This window comes from Ranitomeya imitator, chromosome 4 (genome assembly GCF_032444005.1).
Source record: "Ranitomeya imitator isolate aRanImi1 chromosome 4, aRanImi1.pri, whole genome shotgun sequence".
In the NCBI taxonomy this organism is placed as follows: Eukaryota; Metazoa; Chordata; class Amphibia; order Anura; family Dendrobatidae; genus Ranitomeya; species Ranitomeya imitator.
The window spans coordinates 694,343,845-694,367,906 of NC_091285.1; the positions used below are offsets into that span (position 1 = coordinate 694,343,845).

The 24,062-nt window shown below is 46.4% G+C and overlaps 1 protein-coding gene across 3 annotated transcripts in view; it reads left to right on the plus strand.

The window, feature by feature from the left end:
- Positions 1 to 18,803: 18,803 nt before the first annotated feature.
- The window catches only part of LOC138677390 (uncharacterized), a 66,916-nt gene continuing 61,657 nt past the window's right edge, over positions 18,804 to 24,062 (plus strand). For 2 of the 3 annotated variants that reach the window (XR_011320882.1, XM_069767475.1), the window contains exon 1: positions 18,825 to 18,946. The gene's annotated coding sequence lies outside the window, so the exon portion shown is untranslated. Of the gene's footprint in view, positions 18,947 to 24,062 lie in introns of all 3 variants that reach the window. The other variant, XR_011320881.1, reaches the window with a different exon arrangement.

Consider the following 24,062-nt stretch of genomic DNA (forward strand, 5'->3'; position numbering starts at 1 on the left):
TCTTCCAGCATGTGGTTTGTTTACATGGCATTCCAGAGAATATCGTTTCTGACAGAGGTTCCCAGTTTGTTTCAAGGTTTTGGCGAGCCTTTTGTGCAAGGATGGGCACTGACTTGTCTTTTTCCTCGGCTTTCCATCCTCAGACTAATGGCCAGACCGAACGGACCAATCAGACCTTGGAAACATATCTGAGATGCTTTGTTTCTGCTGATCAGGATGACTGGGTATCCTTTTTGCCTTTGGCTGAGTTCGCCCTTAATAATCGGGCCAGCTCGGCTACCTTGGTTTCGCCGTTTTTCTGCAACTCTGGGTTCCATCCTCGTTTATCTTCAGGGCAGGTTGAGTCTTCGGACTGTCTTGGTGTGGATACTGTGGTGGACAGGTTGCAGCAGATTTGGACTCATGTAGTGGACAATTTGACCTTGTCCCAGGAGAAGGCTCAACGTTTCGCTAATCGCAGACGCTGTGTGGGTCCCCGACTTCGTGTTGGGGATTTGGTTTGGTTGTCTTCTCGTCATATTCCTATGAAGGTTTCCTCTCCTAAGTTTAAATCTCGTTTCATTGGTCCGTATAGGATTTCTGAGGTTCTTAATCCTGTGTCTTTTCGTTTGACCCTTCCAGATTCTTTTTCCATCCATAACATATTCCATAGGTCATTGTTGCGGAGATACGTGGCACCCGTGGTTCCATCTGTTGATCCTCCTGCCCCGGTTTTGGTGGAGGGGGAGTTGGAGTATATTGTGGAGAAGATTTTGGATTCTCGTGTTTCAAGACGGAAACTCCAGTATCTGGTTAAGTGGAAGGGTTATGCTCAGGAAGATAATTCCTGGGTCTTTGCCTCTGATGTCCATGCTCCCGATCTTGTTTCGTGCCTTTCATATGGCTCATCCTGGTCATCCTGGGGGCTCTGGTGAGGGTTCGGTGACCCCTCCTCAAGGGGGGGTACTGTTGTGAATTCTGTGGCAGAGCTCCCTCCTGTGCTCACATGTGGTACTTCACCTGATTCTCTCTATGAGCTTCCATTGGTGGAGGAGAGTGGTACTGCGGCTTCTGAGTTTCCTACCTCAGGTGATGTGGTGAAGTCGTTAGGTGCTGCTCTATTTAACTCCACCTAGTGCTCTGATCCTGGCCTCCAGTCAATGTTCTAGTATTGGACTTGTTTCCTCCTGGATCGTTCCTGTGGCCTGCTGCTCTGCATAGCTAAGTTCCGCTTTTGTTATTTTTGTTTGCTGTTTTTTTCTGTCCAGCTTGCTTATTTGGTTTTTCTTGCTTGCTGGAAGCTCTGGGACGCAGAGGGTGTACCTCCGTGCCGTTAGTTCGGTACGGAGGGTCTTTTTGCCCCTTTGCGTGGTTGTTTGTAGGGTTTTGTGTTGACCGCAAAGTTACCTTTCCTATCCTCGCTCTGTTCAGAAAGTCGGGCCTCAGTTTGCTAAATCTATTTCATCTCTACGTTTGTCTTTTCATCTTAACTCACAGTCATTATATGTGGGGGCTGCCTTTTCCTTTGGGGTATTTCTTTGAGGCAAGGTAGGCTTATTTTCTATCTTCAGGCTAGCTAGTTTCTCAGGCTGTGCCGAGTTGCATAGGGAGCGTTAGGCGCAATCCACGGCTGCCTCTAGTGTTGTTGGAGAGGATTAGGGATTGCGGTCAGCAGAGTTCCCACGTCTCAGAGCTCGTTCTATGTTTTTGGGTTATTGTCAGGTCACTGTATGTGCTCTGACTTCTATGTCCATTGTGGTACTGAATTACCTAATCATAACACGCAGGAGGCGGAGCCAAGAGCGGAGACGCTGGAGGCAGAGCCAAGAGCGGAGACGCTGGAGGCGGAGCCAAGAGCGGAGACGCTGGAGGCGGAGCCAAGAGCGGAGACGCTGGAGGCGGAGCCAAGAGCTAAAGACGTAGAACCGCAAGGAGCGGTGCCAGGTGGAACCGCAAGGAGCGGAGGCGTAGAGCAAAGCCACAGAGAGGGGAGCAAGGTCAGAGAGCAGAGCTGAGAGAAAAGCTGAGAGACACAGAGCCACAGGTTGTGGTAGAATCGAGCAGAGAGAAGCAGAGCCACAGACAGTGGCGAACAGAGCAGAAAGGTAAGGCAGAGGTACACACAGGTGAGTGGGAAATGACTAATGACAAAGAAGGAGCAGGGACGGACATAGACCAGAGTACAGACAGGAACGGACACGGATACACAAACAGAACACAGATGAAGGCCTGCAATAGTGCAGCCCTCAGAGACAGGAAACACACGACCTGGCAGCTCAGTAGCAAATGCAAACTGAGGGGAATAGTTTGCTCAGGCATCCTCCAATGGGTGAGGATGCCTTAAGTATCAGAGGCCTCAAGGCTATTGGCCAGAAGCACCTTAGGGAGGTGCACACAGTCTCAATAAGAATCTGGAGTGGCTGGCGCCGCCCCCCTATGCACACAGCCAGGAAGTGTACACAGAGCAGGCCGCCATGAAGCACATGGCATGGAACCAGCAGCAGACAGATCTCACAGCATGGCACTGGGTGAGTGAGTAGATGTAACAGGCAGGTGGGGAATGGAAGGCCATGCAGTGATGCCGGCAGGGTTGTTACAGTACCCCCTCCTTTACGCCCCCTCTTCTTCAAACCCGCTAAAATGATCCATAGAAGAAGAAAGAAACCACTCACAGTCCAAGTCATAACATCTTTAGAGTAGGATAAGGCAAACGGGTCACCAGGAATCTCAGAAGACAAAGTCTCTTTGTGCCCAACAGGGTTAGCTTCATCAGAAATCTCGGATAGCAAAGTCTCTTTGTACCCAATAGGGTTAGCCTCCTCAATGGACTGGACCATTTCCTCTGGGTAGAGAAGAAGCAGGGACTTGGATGCTACTGGTTTGATATCTTCACCAGCCGGCCACTTAGAAGCCGAAGCAACACTCACAGGATACATCTTCTGCCCGATATCCAGAGACAAATTTTCAGGTAGCAGAGATGTCTTGAAATCTTCACCAGCCGGCCACATGGAAGCCGAAGGAACACTCACAGGATACACCTTCTGCCCGATATCCAGAGACGAACTTTCAGGTAGCTGAAATGTTCCAGAGTACTTAACACAGGAAAAATCACTGGAGCAGAGGGTGGAGAATAATAACTCCACCGGATCAGGAAAAAACTGAGAGGAGAAAACTTCTGTTTTGGAATCTTCACCAACTGGCCATACGGACGATGAAGGCACCCACATAGGAACCATTTTCTGCCGATTATCCAGAAAAAAACGTCCAAGAGGCGGAGGTATTTCCACGAACAGGTTACAGGTATAGTCATTAGAGTAGTGAGGAGAGATTGTCACCGCTTTCCCATCTTTGGTAACATCAGCACTCCTTGACTCGATGACTAACGGGTTCCTGGTATAGTCACTGGAGACGTGTGGAGAGATAATCACCGCTTCCCCATCTTGGGTGACATCAACACACCTTGACTCGACGACTAACAGGTTACTGGTATAGTCACAAGAGACGTGTGGAGAAATAGTCACCGCTTCCTCATCTTGGGTGACATCAACACACCTTGACTCGACGACTAGCAGACCAGCTGAAGAAGAAGACAACACAGTTGACTGTCCTTGGTGCATGGGAACCAGACACCTCTCATGACTGGGTAAATTCAAACAAAGTATTTTGCAGGAACTCTTGACCAGAGCGGGTGGTAGAGTTCCAGGCTCAGAATGACCCATGGGCATAACAGACAGCATACGGTAGATAAACTTCTTCGTGTATAAGGCTCCAACTTGGAGCTGTAGTTGTCCTTGCAGGACTAGACTGCTCTTGAGTAGGGCTTGACCAACCTCAGACAACGCCCTTACCGGGTTCTGGAGCTGTATGACAGAGACCACACACCGACTCCGAATGGTTGGCGACTTTACCACACCAAAGCTCCCGGAAAACAGAGACACAGTCTTTGATTTTAATGGAGAGGAGGTACGCTCACCTAGGGCCACCTCTCCTGCTGGCCCAGGGTTTTGGAGTTTAAGATCTACATGGCAGAGACCGTCTGGATGTTCCTTTCAACCGCAGCGATACCACGTTCCCTTCTTGCGGCTGGATTTGGGCTGCTGCTTTGCCAGCCCACTTTTATCAGCCTTCTGGGGTTTTGCTTGGGTAGCTGCTGGGACAGGTAGAGGAACAGGTGGGTCTTGGACGGATTTGGTCTGACGTGACAATTTCTTTGGGGGATTAACTCGTCTAGACCGCCTCTGGGATCTGGTGAGGGAAGACTTTGCAGGAGGAGCAGGTTTAGGCGCTTTGAAGGCTTTGACAAAGGCTTCCAGGAAAGCCCCAAGATCTGAGAGGATTGGATCCCTTGCTTCCCAGAGAGGGTTCATCCAATTCAATGCATCTCCTGCTAGATAGGACAAGATAAATCCTACCTTGAACTCATCAGAAGAAAATTCGGAAGGATTAGCTTCGATATACATCAGACTACGCTCCAGGAACTCCATGCATTCCTCTAGATCCCCATAGTATCTAGGCGGAAGGAGTTTTTTTCTACTGGCAATGTAATCATACAACTCTCTAGAGATTATGAGTGGACCACCAGGAGTAGGTGTAGGCAGATCTTTCAACTGAGTATATAAACCTTCTGGGGGCCAATACAGGCTAGAAGAGAGTTCATTTTGCTCCGAGAGCAACGGCTCATGGGACTCAGCGGGGACCATGGCCTGAGCAATCTGTAATGCTCGCGCCGAGACTGGTTGGCGCAGGCACCTGGGGGTGTGGCCCCACTGGACCACAGACCAAACTTCCCTGGAAGGGGCGTAACTAAGTAGCTTCCTAGGTGTTCGCTGGAGCCTCTGATGGTGAGGTCAGACTTGTGCAATAGGAAGCTACCAGGTACCACTCCAGGGTGGAGTCGGACTGTGGATGCTGATCCCACCGGGGACAAGACATGGGCAGACAGGCACGGCTGTGACACTGGCTGACACACGGGTATGGCAGAGGCCCTGACGGGCGGACTGGCTTGACGGAGATACAGGCAGGCAGACGGGCGCGGCTGGCACTCAGGCAGACAGGCGGGCACGGCTGGCACTGGCAGACAGGACTGATACTCTGGTAGGAACTGGTATTCAGATGGATGTGTGGAAACAGGTAAGAACCTGTTCAGACTGGAGAATATAAAGGAACAGGTAGAGACCTGTAGGGAAAGTTGCAGAATTAAGATAGAGCAAGAGTGGAAGAAAAGCTGAATCGCTGGAGGCGGAGTACGAGTAGAAGGTGGAGCTATGAGCAGAGAAGGAGAAGGTAGAGCAGAGAGTAGAGAAGGAGAAGGCAGAGCCAAGGACGGAGACGCTGGAGGCGGAGCCAAGAGCATAGACGCTGGAGGCGGAGCCAAGAGCGGAGACGCTGGAGGCGGAGCCAAGAGCGGAGACGCTGGAGGCGGAGCCAAGAGCGGAGACGCTGGAGGCGGAGCCAAGAGCGGAGACGCTGGAGGCGGAGCCAAGAGCTAAAGACGTAGAACCGCAAGGAGCGGTGCCAGGTGGAACCGCAAGGAGCGGAGGCGTAGAGCAAAGCCACAGAGAGCGGAGCAAGGTCAGAGAGCAGAGCTGAGAGAAAAGCTGAGAGACACAGAGCCACAGGTTGTGGTAGAATCGAGCAGAGAGAAGCAGAGCCACAGACATTGGCGAACAGAGCAGAAAGGTAAGGCAGAGGTACACACAGGTGAGTGGGAAATGACTAATGACAAAGAAGGAGCAGGGACGGACATAGACCAGAGTACAGACAGGAACGGACACGGATACACAAACAGAACACAGATGAAGGCCTGCAATAGTGCAGCCCTCAGAGACAGGAAACACACGACCTGGCAGCTCAGTAGCAAATGCAAACTGAGGGGAATAGTTTGCTCAGGCATCCTCCAATGGGTGAGGATGCCTTAAGTATCAGAGGCCTCAAGGCTATTGGCCAGAAGCACCTTAGGGAGGTGCACACAGTCTCAACAAGAATCTGGAGTGGCTGGCGCCGCCCCCCCTATGCACACAGCCAGGAAGTGTACACAGAGCAGGCCGCCATGAAGCACATGGCATGGAACCAGCAGCAGACAGATCTCACAGCATGGCACTGGGTGAGTGAGTAGATGTAACAGGCAGGTGGGGAATGGAAGGCCATGCAGTGATGCCGGCAGGGTTGTTACAGCAGCATTATGTGGGCACTATATAGCAGTTTTATGTGGGCACTATACGTTTGTATTATGTGGACAATATATGCCTGTATCGTATGGTCATTAAATGGCAGTATTATGTGGGCACTATATGGCAGTGTTATGTGGGCACTATATATTAGTATTATGTGGACAATATATGGCAGCATCGTATGGTCATTAGATGGCAGTATTATGTGGGCACTATATGGTAATATTATATAGAATCTATATGGCAGCATTATGTGATCATTATATGGCAGTATTGCTCTCACTTCCAGACTTTGCTCATCTTTTCTCTGATGACCCCTTTCTGTGATTTCTAGATTATTATCGAGCAGCGTTATAATGAATCATACATCAGTCGCCGTGTTCCAGAATCCCAGAGCATCGACCCCGGACTCCTGCGTACCCTCTGGCCTCTTTCTGTCGCCATTTTCTCTATTGGTGGAATGGTGTCATCTCTCTGTTTTGGAATCGTGTCCCAGTGGCTTGGACGGTGAGTGTGAGATTGCTGAACCTTCCCTAGATAGTATCATAGAATGTTAGAGTTGGAAGGAACCTCTAGGGTCATGGGGAACTCCGGGGTCATCGGGTCCAGCCCCCTGCTAATTGCGGGATTCACTAAACTATCTCAGACTGATGCCTGTCCAGCCTCTGTGTGAAGACGTCCATTGAAGGAGAACTCGCCACCTCTTGTGAGAGCCTGTTCCACTCATTGATCACTGTCACCCTTCTAATATCTAATCTGTATCTTCTCCCTTTCTTTTTCATCCCATTGCTTCTCGTGTTTCCCTGTGCAAATGAATAATGAATAATGATAATCCCTCTACACTGTGACAGCCCTTCAGATATTTGTAGACTGCTATTAAAAGGGTGGTCCACTACTAGGAGAACCCCATCTTATTCCCCACCTTTGGCCAAAATAAAATAATAAAGCCTAAACTTGCCTCCTGTGCCGGCTGTTCCCGCGGTCTCAGCACTCGCTCTCCCCGGGCCCCCGTGTGGTGATGACACGTGTCCCCACCACCAAATCAGCGCTAGCGTCACTGTCCCCATCTACTGTCGAATTGAACATGAACAGAAAGTGAGAGATCGGCGGCTCCCGGACTTCCTCTTCATGTTGATTTGTCAGAAGGCGGAGACATTTTCGCCAGCTCTGATTGGGCGGTGGGGTCAGGTGTCCGCGAGTGCTGATACTGTGGGCGGTGAGTATAGGCTCTATTATTTTATTGGGGGAAAGAGAAGGGGCTGTCCCAATAGTGGAGAACTTCTTTGTCTCCTCTGTCTTCTTCTTTGCAACCTAAACATTCCCAGATTCTCCCACCGTTCCTCGTAGGACACAGTTTCCATGACTTCTGGATATGGACGGACCCCACTCCATCTTGCAACCTCCATAACTGCAGTAAGCCCCCAAACTGGAGTAAATACACAAAACACATTATGTTGGTTGTCAAAATGGCCACAGTCAGATGAAGTGTTCGTACATTGGGATTCTGGAGTCCTGTGTTCTCCCCATCGGTCTGACGTACAGCACCCTGACAGACAGCCATAAAGGGGCGGAATGCTCGGGGGGCATCCAAGCAGAGCCAGGAAACTGTCAGAGCACCAATGACCCCATTATCCTCTCTCCTGTGCTCAACCACCGTGTGATTACCTGTATAATGACATAAGGTGTGCTTACACATTTCTTTGGTCTTGGCAATGGTGGAGCAGTTGGAGTGTGATTGAGGGTGTGGACAGGTGTCTTTAATACAGGTAACAAGGTCAAACAGATGCAATTAATCCAGGTAATGAACGCAGAGTAGAAGGCTTCTTACAGAAACACTCACAGGTCCGTGAGAGGCAGAATTCTCGCTGGTTGGTCGGAGATCAAATACTTATTTCATGCAATAAAACGCAAATGAACTATGGAACAATCCTGCAATGCGATATTCTGGATTTTATCTTTAGATTTTGTCTCTCACAGGTGAAGTGTACTACGATAACAATTACAGACCCTCATTCATTGCAGGTGGGAGAACTTACAGAATCGGCAGTGGATCAAATACTTATATTCCCAACTGTATAGTGAGGAGAATAACCTGAATACACAGGATCTGTTCACCGCATGATCAGTATATAGCGGAGATGGAGACTGTACACATATCACTCATACGTAGTGTGGAATTGTCACGGATGACACCACAGAGACCATCCAGATCCCTCTAATTATCAAAGATCACAGCCTGGGAGGTCGCACAGATCCCCTCACTGATACCTTTTTGTCATGAACAGCCCTCTGCTGCCCCCTATCGTCCGGATAATTAGGTACTTGACAGACGATGCCGCAGGCTGCTTTTAGACTAGACTGGTTACTGGGAAACTACCAGTGAGCGAATGGTATATGCACCTCCGATTCCAACCCATGGAATGCATACAGTTGTGTGAATCTTTTGCATGTTTGTCACACTAAAATGTTTCCGATGACCAAACAAATGTAAATATTAGAGAAAGATAACACAACCAACCACAAAATGCAGTTTATAAATGAAGGTCTTTATTATTAAGAGAAGAAGAAATCCAAACCTACAGGGCCCCTGTGTGAGAAAGTGATTGCCCCCTAAGCCTAATAACTGGTTGGGTCGCCCTTAGCAGCAACAACTGCAGTCAAGTGTTTGCAATAACTGCAATGAGGCTTTTACATCGATATGAAGGAATTTTGACCGCTTATCTGTGCAGAATTGTTGTAATTCAGCCACATTGGATGATTTTCAAACATGAATCGCCTTTCTTAGGTCATGTAAAAATATCTCAATCTGCATAAAGTCAGGACTTTGACTAGGCCACTCCAAAGTCTTAATTTGTTTTCTCAAGCCATTCAGAGTTGGACTTGCTGGTGTGTTTTGGATCATTGTCCTTCTGCATAACCCAAGTGCACTTTAGCTTAAGGTCATGAACAGATAGCTGGACATTTTCCATCATGATTTCTTAGTAGGCAGCAGAATTCATGGTTCCATTAAGTCTTCTAGGTCCTGAAGCAGCAAAACAGCCCCAGAACATCACATAACCACCACCATGTTTTACTGCTGGTATGATGTTTCTTTCTGAAATGTTGTGCTACTCCTACACCAGATGTAATGGGACATTCACCTTCCAAAAAGTTCAACTTTTGTCTCATCTTTCCACAGAGTAGTCTCCCAAAAGTCTTGGGAATCATCAAGATGTTTTCTGCAAAACCTTAGACGAGCCTTTATGTTCTTATTGCTCAGCAGTGGTTTCCGACTTGGATCTCTGTCATCCCGGCCATTTTTTGCCCAGACTCTTTCTTATGGTGGAGTCATGAACACGGACCTTAACTGATGCAAGTGAGGCCTGCAGTTCTTTTGGATGTTGTTATGGGTATTTTTGTGACTTCTTGGATTAGTTATCGCTGCGCTCTTAGGGTAATTTTGGTCTGCCGGCCACTCCTGGGAAGGTTCACCACTGTTCCATGTTTCCACATTTGTGGATAATGGCTCTCACTGTTTTTCTCTGGAGTCTTAAAGCTTTAGAAATGGTTTCATAACATTTTCCAGACTGATAAATATTAATTACTTTGTTTCTCATTTGTTCCAGAATTTATTTGCATTACAGCGTGATGTCTAGTTTTTGAGAATCTTTTGGGCCACTTCACTCTGTCAGGCAGGTCCTTTTGAAGTGATTTCTTGATTGAGAACAGGTGTGGCAGTAATCAGGCCTGGCTGTGGCTAGGGAATGTGAATTCAGATTCCCAACGAAGTAATAAACCAGTTAATTGATGGTTTAAAGAGGGAGGTAGCAATCACTTTTTCACACATGGCCCTGTAGCCTGGGATATCCTTTTTGCATTAATAATAAAGACCTTCATTTATAAACTTGTTTTATCTTTGTCTAATATTTACATTTGTTTGGTGATAGGAAACATTTAAAGGGAACCTGTGACCACCTTTGGCCGATATGAGCTATGGTCACCACCTTTCAAAGCTGATATACAGTATTCTATGATGCTGTATATCTGCCCCCAGCCAAACCTGTAAATAACTTTTATTATACTCACCTGGGGGTGGTCCGGTCCAAAGGGTGTCGCTCTTCTTGGTCCCATATTCTTGTGATGCCGTCCTCCTTCTTGGTTTTTGCTGAGGTCCTGCCGAGGAGACTGTGCAGATGACGCAGGGACACATCATCAACACGAAGTAAGAAGGAGGACGGCATCGCAACAAGGGAGGCACCGGACCAACACCAACAACACCCCTCAGACCAGACCACCCCCCGAGGGAGTATAAAAAGAGATATTTTTTCTTTTACAGGTCGGGTTGGGGGCTTACATATAGCATCATAGAATGCTGTGTATCAGTCCTGAGAGGTGGTGGCCACAGCTCATATCGGCCAAACCTGGTGACAGGTTCCCTCTAAGGGCTCTTTTCCATTTGCGAGGAACACATCCGTGTCTCGCATGTGAAAACCAAGCTCTGGCGCCGGCACTCCAGAGTGGAGCGTGCGGCCGCAAAGCAACACCTGGAGCTGCACACTCCGCTCTGGAGTGCCGGTGCCAGAGCTTGGTTTTCACATGCGAGACATGGACGTGTTTCTCGCAAATGGAAAATAGCCCTAAGTGTGATAAACACGCAAAAGAATAGGAAGTCAGCACCAACTCTGCTGTCAGGGCAAACCAGGAACTGCAGGTTGACGATAAATGCACCCCATGCTTATTCTACTCCAGACTACCAAGGGTTAAATAAGTCTCCTTTTGTTTAGGCATCAAAGGACAGGTCCCTATATAATATCCCTTTTTTCCACACTCCCTTTTTTTCGCAAATCTCCGGGGAAATGTATGATGCAGAGGCACCCCCTAACTGCATGGGTTTCTCCACCTTCCCTAGAACTGGTTCACCGCCTGACCACTTTCCTGACAAAGGGGCAATACCCCGAAAAGGAGGCTCTGGAGAAGGTGGTCTTACCCACCGATCTCCTAAGGCGTCTATCAACACGTATAGCCAATGACATAACAGCCTCCAAGGACTCAGGAGTTTCATATACCGCCAAAGCATCCTTCAACCTTTCAGTGAGACCCTGAAGAAATTGACTTCAGAGAGCCGGGTCACTCCACTTAGTATCAGTTGCCCATCTGCGGGATTCGGAGTAATACATAGCCACTGACCGATTCCCTGCTGTAGATGATGTAACCTGGACTCAGCCGAGGAAACTCGGTCAGGGTCTTCGAGGATAAGGGCTAGAGCCCAAAAAATCCCTCCACAGACTGGAGACAAACGGAATCCTGCAGCAAAGAGAAAGCTCAGGGTTGAGGATCTCCCTGTAGTAGAGAGATCACAATACCGACTTCTTGCTCCTCATTTCCAGAGAAGAGAAGACGAAGTTTAAAATACTGTTTGCTAGCTTCCTTGAGCACAATAAACTTATCTCTACCTCTGGAGAACCTGTCTGGGAGGGCAACCTTGGGTTCTAGGTGGACTGGCCTACCTGCAGAGACCCCAACAGACCACAGAGACCCTTGTTTGAATTATGTAAACTTTTTGCATAGATTTTCCTTCTCTGTTTTATAAATCAACAAAACTATCTTGGCTACCTTATGCATATTTAGGATATTACTAGTCATCAAGGATAAGGGCACACTATGTTATATCAAATTTCAGCTTACAAGTAGTGTTGAGCATTCCAATACTGCAAATATCGGGTATCGGCCGATATTCGCTGTATCGGAATTCCGATACTGAGTTCCGATACTTTTGCGATATCGGATACCAGAATCGAAAGTTCCTATAGTGCAATGATGCACTTTAATGGAGTGTGAGCTGTGCGTGGGTGGAGACTGCATGTGTGTATGTGCGGGCGGGCTCTGTGCGTGACCGTGGGGGGGTCTGTGCGTGCCTGTCGTGGTCTGTGTGGCGTGCCGGGGCTCTGTGCGTGTGTGCTGTGGCTCTGTGCGGCGTGCCAGGGCTCTGTGCGGCGTGCAGGGCTCTGTGCGTGTGTGCTTGGGCTCTGTGCGGCGTGCCAGGGTTCTGTGCGGCGTGCGGGGCTCTGTGTGGCGTGCGGGGCTCTATGTGTGTGTGTCGGGGCTCTGTGCTGCGTGCCGGGGCTCTGTGTGGTGTGCGGGGCTTTATACGTGTGTGCCGGGGCTCTGTGCGGCGTGTCGGGGCTCTGTGAGGTCCTGCCGGGCTCTGTGCGGCGTGCGGGGCTCTGTGCATGTGTGCCGGGGCTCTGTGCATGTGTCGGGGCACTGTACGGCGTGCGGGGCTCTGTGCTACATGCAAGGCTCTGTGCGTGTGTGCCGGGCTCTGTGCGGCGTGCCGGGGCTCTGTGCGGTGTGCCGGGCTCTCTGGGGCATGCGGGGCTCTGTGCGGGCTGCCAGGGCTCTGTGCCTGTGTGCAGGCATCGTCCGATGGGACTACAAGTCCCATCAGACGATGCCTACTACAGTGACAGTGATTGACACATTAGCCAATGAAGGGACAGTAGTAGTCCCATCATCCGGCTAATGTGTTGAATGAAAAAAAAACATACATACTACATACATACTACATACATGCTACATAGTAATAAAGGGTTAATAAAACACACACATTAGGAAAAAAGTATTTTAATATTCTTCACTTAACCATACTTACCATACTTCAGCGCCTGCAAAAAATTTAAAATAATAAACCGTATACTACCCGTCCACCGTAGTCCAATTAATAACGAGTGTCCCACGATGATCTCTTCTATAGAACAGTGACATCGGGTGATGTCACTGCTCTATAGGACCCTCAGTGACACACTGACAGGAGACAATGGCTCCTGCAGTCCATCACTGAGGTTACTATAGTTCAAAGTCTCACTTTATGGCAATTGCTACGTGGGAAAATTTCTCATACAGCAATGCCAAAAGTGAGACTAGGGACTATTTTTTTTTACAGCGGCAGAGTAATACAGTGCGGAAGGATATCTTCCTCCCGTCATTATGTTCCTGGAGCCCCTAAAGAGCGGTCGCATCAGCTGATGCTGCTGTTCTCTATGGGAGATCGTCGTGGGACATTCGTGGATTTCTGCAGACAGGGAGTTTATTGGTTGTTTGTTATTTTAATCTTTTTTTTTACAGATGACACCGGCTTCTGGGAACAAAGTGACATGTAAAGGTGAGTATGAACTCTATGTTTAATGTACTATATATCTGTATGTATGTACTGTATGAATGTATTGTATGCAGTATGTATGTAGTATGTATGTAGTATGTATGTAGTATGTAGTATGTATGTAGTATGTAGTATGTATGTATGTAGTATGTATGTACCATGTATGTAGCATATACTGTATGTAGTATGTATGTAGCATGTATGTTGTTTTTTTTTCATACAACACATTAGCCGAATGATGGGACTACTACTGTCCCATCATTGGCTCATGTGTCAATCACTCTCACTGTAGTAGGCTTCGTCCGTTGGCACTTTAAGTCCCATAGGACGATGCCTGCACACAGGCACAGAGCCCTGGCACGCCGCACAGAGACCCGGCACGCCGCACTGAGCTCTGGCACGCCGCACAGAGCCCCGGCAAACACGCACAGAACCCCGCACGCAGCACAGAGCCACGGCACGCCGCACAGAGCCCTGAACGCAGCACAGAGCCCCAGCATGCCGCACAGAGCCCCACACACCGCACAGAGCCCCGCATGCCGCACAGAGCCCTGGCACGCCACACAGAGCCATGGCACATACGCACAGAGCCCCACACACCGCACAGAGCCCCGGCAAGCCGCACAGAGCCCCGGCACGCCGCACAGAGCCCTGAACGCAGCACAGAGCCCCAGCATGCCGCACAGAGCCCCACACACCGCACAGAGCCCCGCATGCCGCACAGAGCCCTGGCACGCCACACAGAGCCATGGCACACACGCACAGAGCCCCACACACCGCACAGAGCCCCACACACCGCACAGAGCCCCGGCACGCCGCACAGAGCCCCGCACGCCGCATAGACCCCCGGCACGCCACACAGTGCCCCGGCACACACACACAGAGCCCCGCACGCCGCACAGAGCCCTGGCATGCCACACAGAGCCCCGAGCGCCGCACAGAGCCCCAACACGCCTCACAGAGCCCTGACACACACGCACAGAGCCCCGGCCGGCACACACAGACCCCAGGTAGGCACGAACAGACCCCCAAGAGGTCCGCACAGACCCCACCCGCACATACAGATATGCACAGTGTCCACCCACGCACCGCCCACACAGTTCCCCACTCTGGAACAGGATGTAGAAGGACAGAAAGGGCTTATTTACATTCCGATATTTCTGTCCCATTGACTTGCATTGGTATTGGGTATCGGTACTGGCGATAGCCGATATTTTTTGGATATCGGCCGATCCAAACCGATACTTCTGGATATCGGAAGGTATCGCTCAACACTACTTACAAGTCAATATTCCAGGCGGCTTAGACAAGAAAAAGTCTGTTTTCTTAACCATCACATAAATTCAAACGTCACCATACAGATAACAGTCTATCCTTCTTTGTTTGCTAATAATAGACTTCTTCTTAATTAAGATACAATGCTTTGTCTCCATAGCCCACAGTAATCGGCTGCAAATTTTCACAGGTCCTCCCAACCACCCCACCCACAAAAAGAATAGCTGCACTATGCACCGCAGGCTTTTCTACCTCTCTGGGCTGATGTGACTAGTTCGGTTGCAGGTATAGCACCTGCGGGAGTCCGAGGAAGACTGGGTGCTGGTAGACGGGGCAGGATCTCCTGAAGATCGTCTCGCAGCGGCATTGATGATGGTTGTCGGTGTCACGATTCACACCGTGACCGTCACCCCGTCACGGATCGGGGTGACTTTAGGCCAACAGACGGCTATCACATGTGCAGGGGGGCTTATCTTAGTTATCCCTCCACTCCACAATGTGATGAAAAAACACACATAAGGCTATTGACCTCTTAGTTTACATCAGGGGCTTATTCTAGATATCCCACTGCTCTTCAATATACCACGAACTGCAGGGATTTATGTATATCCTGCTTACAGTTCCACTTAAAACTTGCAGCTCTCTGGCACCCCCCTTATTCTCAGGTCAGATTAGGTACTGCACCTGGGGTAATTAGTCACCAGACAGGCTGCCTGCTATGTACTGGCTTTTGGGCACATAGGGTACGGTTTAAAACAGGAGAACGAACTAGTATTAAATAAAATACCCCATCAAAAGTTTCAGGCAGTGTTTTATCAAAATATTTTACAAATGATGATGATTTTACAAATGATGACAAATGATGTTACAAATGAGACAATTGCCAAATATGTACAAGGTAATTATAACATAAAGGGATTACAGGAGAAAAGATAACACTCACATGTTCTCAGAGCATTGCAGGCACACAGGCTAGTGGAGCTTCCATACATCCCAGTTCATGGGACGTGCTCAGGGCTCTCCAGGAAAAAGACAAGAAGGCACTGCTGGGATCTGGGCAGACAGTTATAGCTGCAGCCTGTAACATCCCAGAAAGGGGTTGGATCACCTCGTCCCTCCTACCTCTTCAGTTAACTAATTTTACCCTAACCTATATCTAATTTCTATAACTCCGCTACAAAACATGTCATAGTCATAACAAACCCAGCATTCATCTCGAATTAACGTGGGCATTCTAATGAGTAGGGTTGAGCGACTTTTCTTTTTATAGGATCGGGTCGGGTTTCACAAAACCCGACTTTTTCAAAAGTCGGGTCGAGTGAAATCGGCCGATCCTATAGAAAAGTCGGGGTCGGGGTCGGCCGAAACACGAAACCCAATGCAGTGCATTGGGTTTCTAATGGTTTCCAGGGTCTGAAGGAGAGGAAACTCTCCTTCAGGCCCTTGGATCCATATTTAAGTGTAAAATAAAGAATCAAAATAAAAAATATTGATATACTTACCCTCGGACGCGCCCTGGTTCTCACCGGCAGCCTTCCTTCCTAAGAATGAGCGCCTGAAGGACCTTCGATGATGTCGCGGCTTGTGATTGGTCGCGTGAGCAGTCACATGGGCATCACGAGACCAATCACAAGTCACGACATCATCTAAGGTCCTTCAGGCCCTCGGACGCGCCCTCGGACGCTTCCTTCCTAAGAATGAGCGCCTAACCCTAACCCTAAAACACAAACTCTAACCCTTACCCAAACTCTAACCCAAACTCTAACCCAAACTCTAACACAAACTCTAACCCAAACTCTAACCCAAACTCTAACACAAACTCTAACCCAAACTCTAACCCAAACTCTAACCCAAACTCTAACACAAACTCAAAAACAAACTCTAACACAAACCCTAACACAAACCCTAACCCTAACCCAAACTCTAACCCTTACCCTAGGGACCCTAACCCTAACCCTAACACAAACCCTAACCCTAACCCTAACTCTAGGGATCCTAACCCTAACCCTAACCCTAGGGATCATAACCCTAACCCTAACACAAACTCTAACCCTAACCCTAGGGATCCTAACCCTAACCCTAGGGATCCTAACCCTAACCCTAAAACACAAACTCTAACCCTTACCCAAACTCTAACCCAAACTCTAACCCAAACTCTAACACAAACTCTAACCCAAACTCTAACCCAAACTCTAACACAAACTCTAACCCAAACTCTAACCCAAACTCTAACCCAAACTCTAACACAAACTCAAAAACAAACTCTAACACAAACCCTAACACAAACCCTAACCCTAACCCAAACTCTAACCCTTACCCTAGGGACCCTAACCCTAACCCTAACACAAACCCTAACCCTAACCCTAACTCTAGGGATCCTAACCCTAACCCTAACCCTAGGGATCATAACCCTAACCCTAACACAAACTCTAACCCTAACCCTAGGGATCCTAACCCTAACCCTAGGGATCCTAACCCTAACCCTTCGAGTTAGGGTTAGGGTTAGGATCCCTTAGGGTTAGGGTTAGGGTTAGAGTTTGGGTTAGGGTTAGGGTTTGTGTTAGAGTTTATGTTAGAGTTTGTGTTAGAGTTTGGGTTAGAGTTTGGGTTTGAGTTTGGGTTAGAGTTTATGTTAGAGTTTGTGTTAGAGTTTGTGTTAGAGTTTGGGTTAGAGTTTGGGTTAGGGTTAGAGTTTGTGTTTTAGGATTAGGGTTTGTGTTAGGGTTTGTGTTAGAGTTTGTGTTGCAGTTTGTGTTACAGTTTGTGTTAGAGTTTGTGTTAGTTTGTGTTACAGTTTGTGTTAGAGTTTGTGTTACAGTTTGTGTTAGAGTTTGTGTTAGAATTTGTGTTAGAGTTTGGGATAGGGTTAAAGTTTGTGTTAGGGTTATGGTTAGGGTTAGAATTTGTGTTAGGGTTTGGGTTAGGGTTAGGGTTTGGGTTAGGGTTAGGGTTTGTGTTACAGTTTGTGTTACAGTTTGTGTTACAGTTTGTGTTAGAGTTTGTGTTAGAGTTTGGGTTAGATTTTGGGTTAGAGTTTGGGTTAGGGTTAGAGTTTGTGTTTTAGGGTTAGGGTTAGGGTTAGAGTTTGTGTTAGGGTTAGGGTCAGGGTTAAGTTTAGAGTTTGTGTTAGGGTTAGGGTTAGGGTTTGTGTTAGGGTTTGTGTTACAGTTTGTGTTAGAGTTTGTGTTAGAGTTTGTGTTACAGTTTGTGTTAGAGTTTGTGTTACAGTTTGGGTTAGAGTTTGGGTTACAGTTTGTGTTACAGTTTGTGTTAGAGTTTGTGTTACACTTTGGGTTAGAGTTTGTGTTAGGGTTAGGGTTGGGGCGTGGCTTATAAGTGTGTATTCTTGTGTTTTTCTAAAAAAACGCGTGCGTTTAAAAATGCATGCAAACGCATGTGCTTAAAAACGCATGCATTTACATAGACATCAATACGGTTTTTTTTTTTACCGCAAAAAAACGCCGCTAAAATTACTACATGTTACATTTATGCAACACAACGCATGCAGAGAAAAAACGCATGCGTTGCAAAACGCGTGAAAACGCATGCAAAAAAACACATGCGTTTTTAATGTTAAGTATAGGAAAAAAAACGCATGCTTTTTTTTGTGTTTTTTACCGCAAAAACGCAAAAAAAAAACACAAATGTGAAACCAGCCTAAGACATCAGTGTCATAATTGACGCATGGTAAGTGCTGGACCTTCTTCATAAGTTTATATTGACACTTTTCCATTTCTGATTGCAATAAATGTTGCATGAGTCATATTATCAGTCATAATGAGATTCAATAGCAGCTGCTAACCTACTTGTTAATGGTTTCCAATTAACACCAGGTTGTTTTTCTATACAATAGTAGGACTTGTTGCACACAGAAGAATGGATTGTAGGAGGTTGTACAATGTTGCACTGACTTTTGTATACTAGAAATATTGTATTTTCATAGAGAAGATAATATCTCCATAATTCAACATCTTGTGGAAAATCACAGTTTGTTACAGATTTATGTGGACCTGGGTTCTGAAAAGGTGGAGTATTCTTTCATGTAGTTTCTGCAGTGTCTATTTTCGGATGCATTAATGCTGTGGATATGAATATTTTTGCAATCTGGGTGCTAGAGATTATTTGTTATGTAATCTATCATTATCTTATCACATTATTACAGTTGGCATCTCGCCCATTATTCCGAGCTGAGAACTTAGCTCACCACTCCCATTCATTATGGAAGTTTCATAACTTGTCTTGTTGTTGCGTCTGAAATCTTCATCATGAGAAAACATTTGAAGGAGTTGGTTCATCCACAGTCACTGGAAATTTGACTTCTCCACCTCATTCAGCCATCCTTCTCCCCGGAACAGAGGAAGACTGGACCAGATCTTGACCATTGGTGAGAGAATATTTTCTAAAGTAGTGATCAACCTGAATGTGACCTAGCGTCATCGAGCGGGTTGGGTCTAAGCATGGTATGGTATGGGTTGGTAGTACACTGTTTTGGAGCAGTTAAGGGAATCTCTATCAGATCCTGTAACTAGATTTACCTTAAATGATGCTTTGTGAACTCGTAATTCTCAGCTTGACCATTGGCCATAAGTTTTATGAGTCCAATCAAGGAGTATGGACCACCTGGACAATCACATCATCTACAATAGGCCAATGAGTAAGAGTAATAGTATGAACTCGCAGACTCATAAAGGCCCTCTATATTCTCCTCTGGGTTCAAATGACAGAGTAAAACAGATGTTCCCATTAATCTGTGCTCTTCAAAGAGCTTTCTACCCGGAATTGTATCAGAATACAATTTGCAGAAGAACAATATCCTATAAACACAGCCTAGTGGCAAGTAAAAAGAGATTCTATTTTACTGCCCACAATGACTAAAGGTTATTCTACTCATCGCCATTAGAAAGGTGAATGGAGGAAGCATAACTTTGCATCCATTCTCTTTCTGGATGTGACAAGTGGCTCCTGGTCAGAGGACCTCTGCTCTCCAAATATGGGCAGTGGGTATGGAATATTCCATATTACAATATTACAGAACCATAATAACCTGAGATCATATATCATCATAATTCTTTTTATTTTTCAAGCTGTATACAATATTGCAGTGGACTATGGAATAAAATATGGGAATATCTGCTTAAAGTATAAACCACACACTTGTTTAATAGGGTTAGGGACAGTTAGTTTTCAAAGACCCATTCAAATCATCGCCCTTGATAGGGCACCGTTAGCCCACCATTTGGTCATGAGAGCAACGGTGGATTTCACTCTCCGAGTGGGAGCACTTCACTCTGAATCCATCTCCTGTTCCTGTTTTGTGTTGGATAATAAACCTGCTGGATTGGTACTGGGGTTTTCATGGTTGCAAATATACAATCTAGTTATTGTTTGGTGTCTGAAGGAGATTGTGAAATGGAGCCCCAACAGTTCCAAGAAATGTCTAAAAAATTTACAAATATGCTCCGCTAGTCTGGAGGGTCTTCCAGGGTACCTGAAGGACTTTGGAAATGTGATCTCAGAAAAAGAAGTGGAGATACTACCTCCAGTTGTCCTTATGATTGTGCAATTGATCTTTTTCCTAGTGCCAAATTGCCAAAAGCTCACCTTTACAATTTGTCGAAGCCTGACCGGACCGCCATGAAAGAATATATTAACGAAAGTCTACGGAAGGGTCATATCAGTCCCTCCTCCTCCCCAATAGCTGCTGGATGAAAAAGAAAGATGGGGGTCTCCGTCATTGCCTTGATTTCCGAGAACTAAACAAGATCACGGTTACAAATACTTACCCACTTCCACTCATTCCTGATCTATATAATAATTTTTTGGGGGCCAGGATGATTTCTAAACTTGATCTTAGAGGGGCTTACAATTTGATATGCATCCGGGAGGGTGATGAGGGGAAAACAGCATCTTTAATATCTGAGGGTCTGTTTGAAAACCTTGTTATGCCTTTCGGATTATTATTTTTTTTAAATTCTTTATTTATAAGTAAAACAGTAAACATTACAATAATAAGGCAAATTTTCTTTTGTCCATTGTTCATACAATAACGGCCTTATCAGGCGCAACAAGACAATGAGCCAAGTAATTAAGAGAGGAAAGAAGGTGAATGGTTGGGGAAAGTTGGGTAGGGGAGCGTAGGAACTGGGCAGGGGAAAAGGGAGAAGAAGGATCAAGGGAAGAGGGCAGGAAATAGGGGGAACAACATGTAGAAAACACCTACAAAATATAATTATTGGTTGGTTACATACAATTTGAGATAGGTGTAATTAAGTCGCATGGGTAACTTTCTAGTAAGACAAGATGTCAAAGGCAGTCAAGAACGTTTAAGGGTGCCGGCCTCTCTAATTTTTTTCCAGGGAGCCCACGTAGACAGATATGATTCATGGCCAGAGACCCCCCAGCTCGATAGTTCTTCAAGTTGTGATATTTGGTCTACCTTGGTATACCATCCCAACACAGTGGGGGGAGAGTTGTCCCTCCAATGCAACGTAATTTGGTGCTTGGCAGCGCCTATCAGGAGAGGAAGTAGGCCATGTTTCCTTGGCAAGAAATTAACGGATGGGCAGGAGAGGAGAGCCTCCGCCGCCCGAAGGCTTGATTTGATAAAATTTAATTTTTTAAGGATAGAGCCAATTTCTTTCCAGAAGATTCTTATTTTGGGGCAGTCCCAGAAGATATGTGTGTGGTGACCCACCGCATTTAAGCATCTCCAGCAGGTCCCATTATTAACAAGTCCTCTCTGGAGGAGTTTCGCTGGGGTTAAATGCCATCTAGTCAGGATTTTGTAAGCATTCTCCTGCAAAAGTATACACCTAGAGAAGCCTCTAGCGCTAGATAATATCCTAAAGATTTGATCTCCTGAGAAAGAGATGCCCAGTTCCAGCTCCCATGAGTATATGAATGAGGGTTTATTTGGTGAGGGAGGGGTGGAGAGATGGGAATATATACGGGATATAATGTTAAGTCTTGGAAGCGGGAATTTGGTTAGGACATCCAACCAAGACCAATTTGACCTGGACGGGTATTTCTGTATAAATTGCAGGACGGTACGTTAAATATGGAGTTTCTGAAGGAAATTTTATTATTGTAAAATCCATTTAGAGTTTCATTGGGTAAATTTGTTCAAAGTTTATATGGATCCCTAAACGTTGGATCAATCAGGAATGGTATAGCACAAATAGGTGTCAGTGTAGAGGGGAAGGTATCTAATGGTAGCTCCTTATTCAGAAGTCTTTTTACTTTCAATGTTGTGAGTGTCACCTCGTCCAATCCAGTGACGTTTAATGGCTTGGCTCCGGACCAAAGATAGGGGATGCCGCGAGGGCCCAACAGGGCCAGGTCAATGCTATCTCCATTTCCCCCCTCCCAATACGATATCACCCTCAGCCATCTGCTAAGATGTATAGCTCTATAGTAGAGATATGGGTCAGGGACTCCCAGTCCCCCCCGAGGAGATGGGATAAGATAATGATTTATAGGGTAATCTGGCTGGTTTCGACTTCCAAATGAATTTAGAGATAGTTGTTTTTAGTCTCTTAAAGAAGGTCAAAGGTATCCGGATGGGGACCATATTCATAGCATACAGTATTAATGGCATAATATATGCCTTGAATACGTTAATGCGTCCCATCCAAGATAGTGTGGGCAATCCATAGGACTTCATTAGGGTCTCAACTTTTTTAGTAATGGGGGATAGTTAGCTTGGAAGAGGTCTAGAGGGTTACCGGTTATTGAGATTCCTAAATATTTAATAGAGGACTTGGCCCATGAAAAAAAGGGGTTTGGGTGCTGAGAGAAGTTATTTTGGATCTTGGAAGAGTGATGTTCAGGGCTTCGGATTTCCCCGTATTAATTTTAAAATTTGATAGAAGGCCAAATTGATGGAATATCTTGAGAATGATGGGGAAAGCCTGTGGTGGGTTAGAGATGAGGAAGAGCAAGTCGTCAGCGAAAGCTAGCGTTTTTAGTTTCACGGAGCCAATTTTCAGCCCCTCTATCCCTTCTTCTTGTCTAATGCTCTGTATCAACGTCTCTATTACCAATATGAACAGTGACGGGGACAACGGGCAACCCTGTCTAGTCCCATTGTTGATGTTAAAACTATCAGATAGGGTGCCGTTAATTCAGACTCTAGCTGTAGGTTGGGAGTAGAGGGAAAGAATTGCTGAGATGTATTGCTCTGGTAGGCCAAATTTAAACAAAACCCTTTCCATATAGCTCCAGCTCACCCTGTCAAACGCTTTCTCGGCGTCTGTTGACAGGAGAACCAAGGGAACACTACGGCTCCTAGCGAACATCATAGCCTGTATGATCTTAGTCGAATTATCATTGCCTTCTCTACCCTTAACAAAGCCTACCTGGTCTGAGTGGATTAACTTGGGTAGGATGTTGCTCAGTCTTCCCGCTAAGATTTTTGCCCACAGTTTAATGTCCGCATTAAGTAGCATTATTGACCTATAACTAGAACATAGGTTGGGGTCTTTTCCCTCTTTCGGTAGGACAGTAATAAAGGCTTCTAGAGATTGCTTAGGTATAGGTTGGCCTTTAAGGTAGGAGTTGAATAGGGTGACTAAATGGGGCAATTGAGGTTTTATTAGTTTTTTGTAGTAAATGATTGAGAGACCGTCTGGGCCCGGGGTCTTACCATTAGGGATAGTGGAGAGGGTGTCTAAAATCTCCTTGGAGGTAACGGGGGATGTCAGTAAGGGTTGGCCTTCTTTAGTTAGTTTGGGAAGTTTTAGAGGAGCTAGGAACTCATTGATTCTCTCGATAGCTGGCACAGGGTCCTGAAAAAGGTCTGGTGGGCTTAAATTGTAGAGGTTCTCATAGAAGGTCCTAAACTCCCTGGCAATTTCAGCAGTTTCTGACATAAGGAGCCTTTCTCAGTTTTGAGCTGAGTGATGAATGTCTTATCTTTACGTTTCTTGAGCAAAGAAGACATGAGCTTGCTGCTTCTGTTGCCATGGAGATAGAACCTCTGTTTGCTCCTCATATAAATTTTGGCTGATTGAATGTTCAATAGGTTTTTCAAATCATTCCTAAGAGATATTAATTCTTCTTGCACCCCCTTCGCCTGTGACCTTTTGTGTATCTTTTCGAGAGAATTGATCTGATGTAAGATAGATAATGTCTGTTTCAGCCTCTCTTTCTTTAAATGTGAGCCTAGCGCAATGAGCTCCCCTCTTATCACCATTTTATGTGCCTCCCATACCATGGGTATGGGTGGGCCTGAATGCATATTTTCTTGGAAGTAAAGGTTAAGGGTATCTGTTAACTTTGTGAGCTGGAAGCTAGAGTCAAGTAATGTTTCGTTTAGTGTCCAAGACCTAGCGGGTAACGGTAATGTCGAGTTAGACAGCTCAAGGAAGATGGGGGCGTGATCAGATAGGGAGATGATATCGATCTCTGAAGATTTTACCAATGGTAAGTTTGGTGACTGATAATATGGTAACTATTGTGTGGATGAGAGAAAAAAGTATAATCTTTACGGGAAGGGAAAA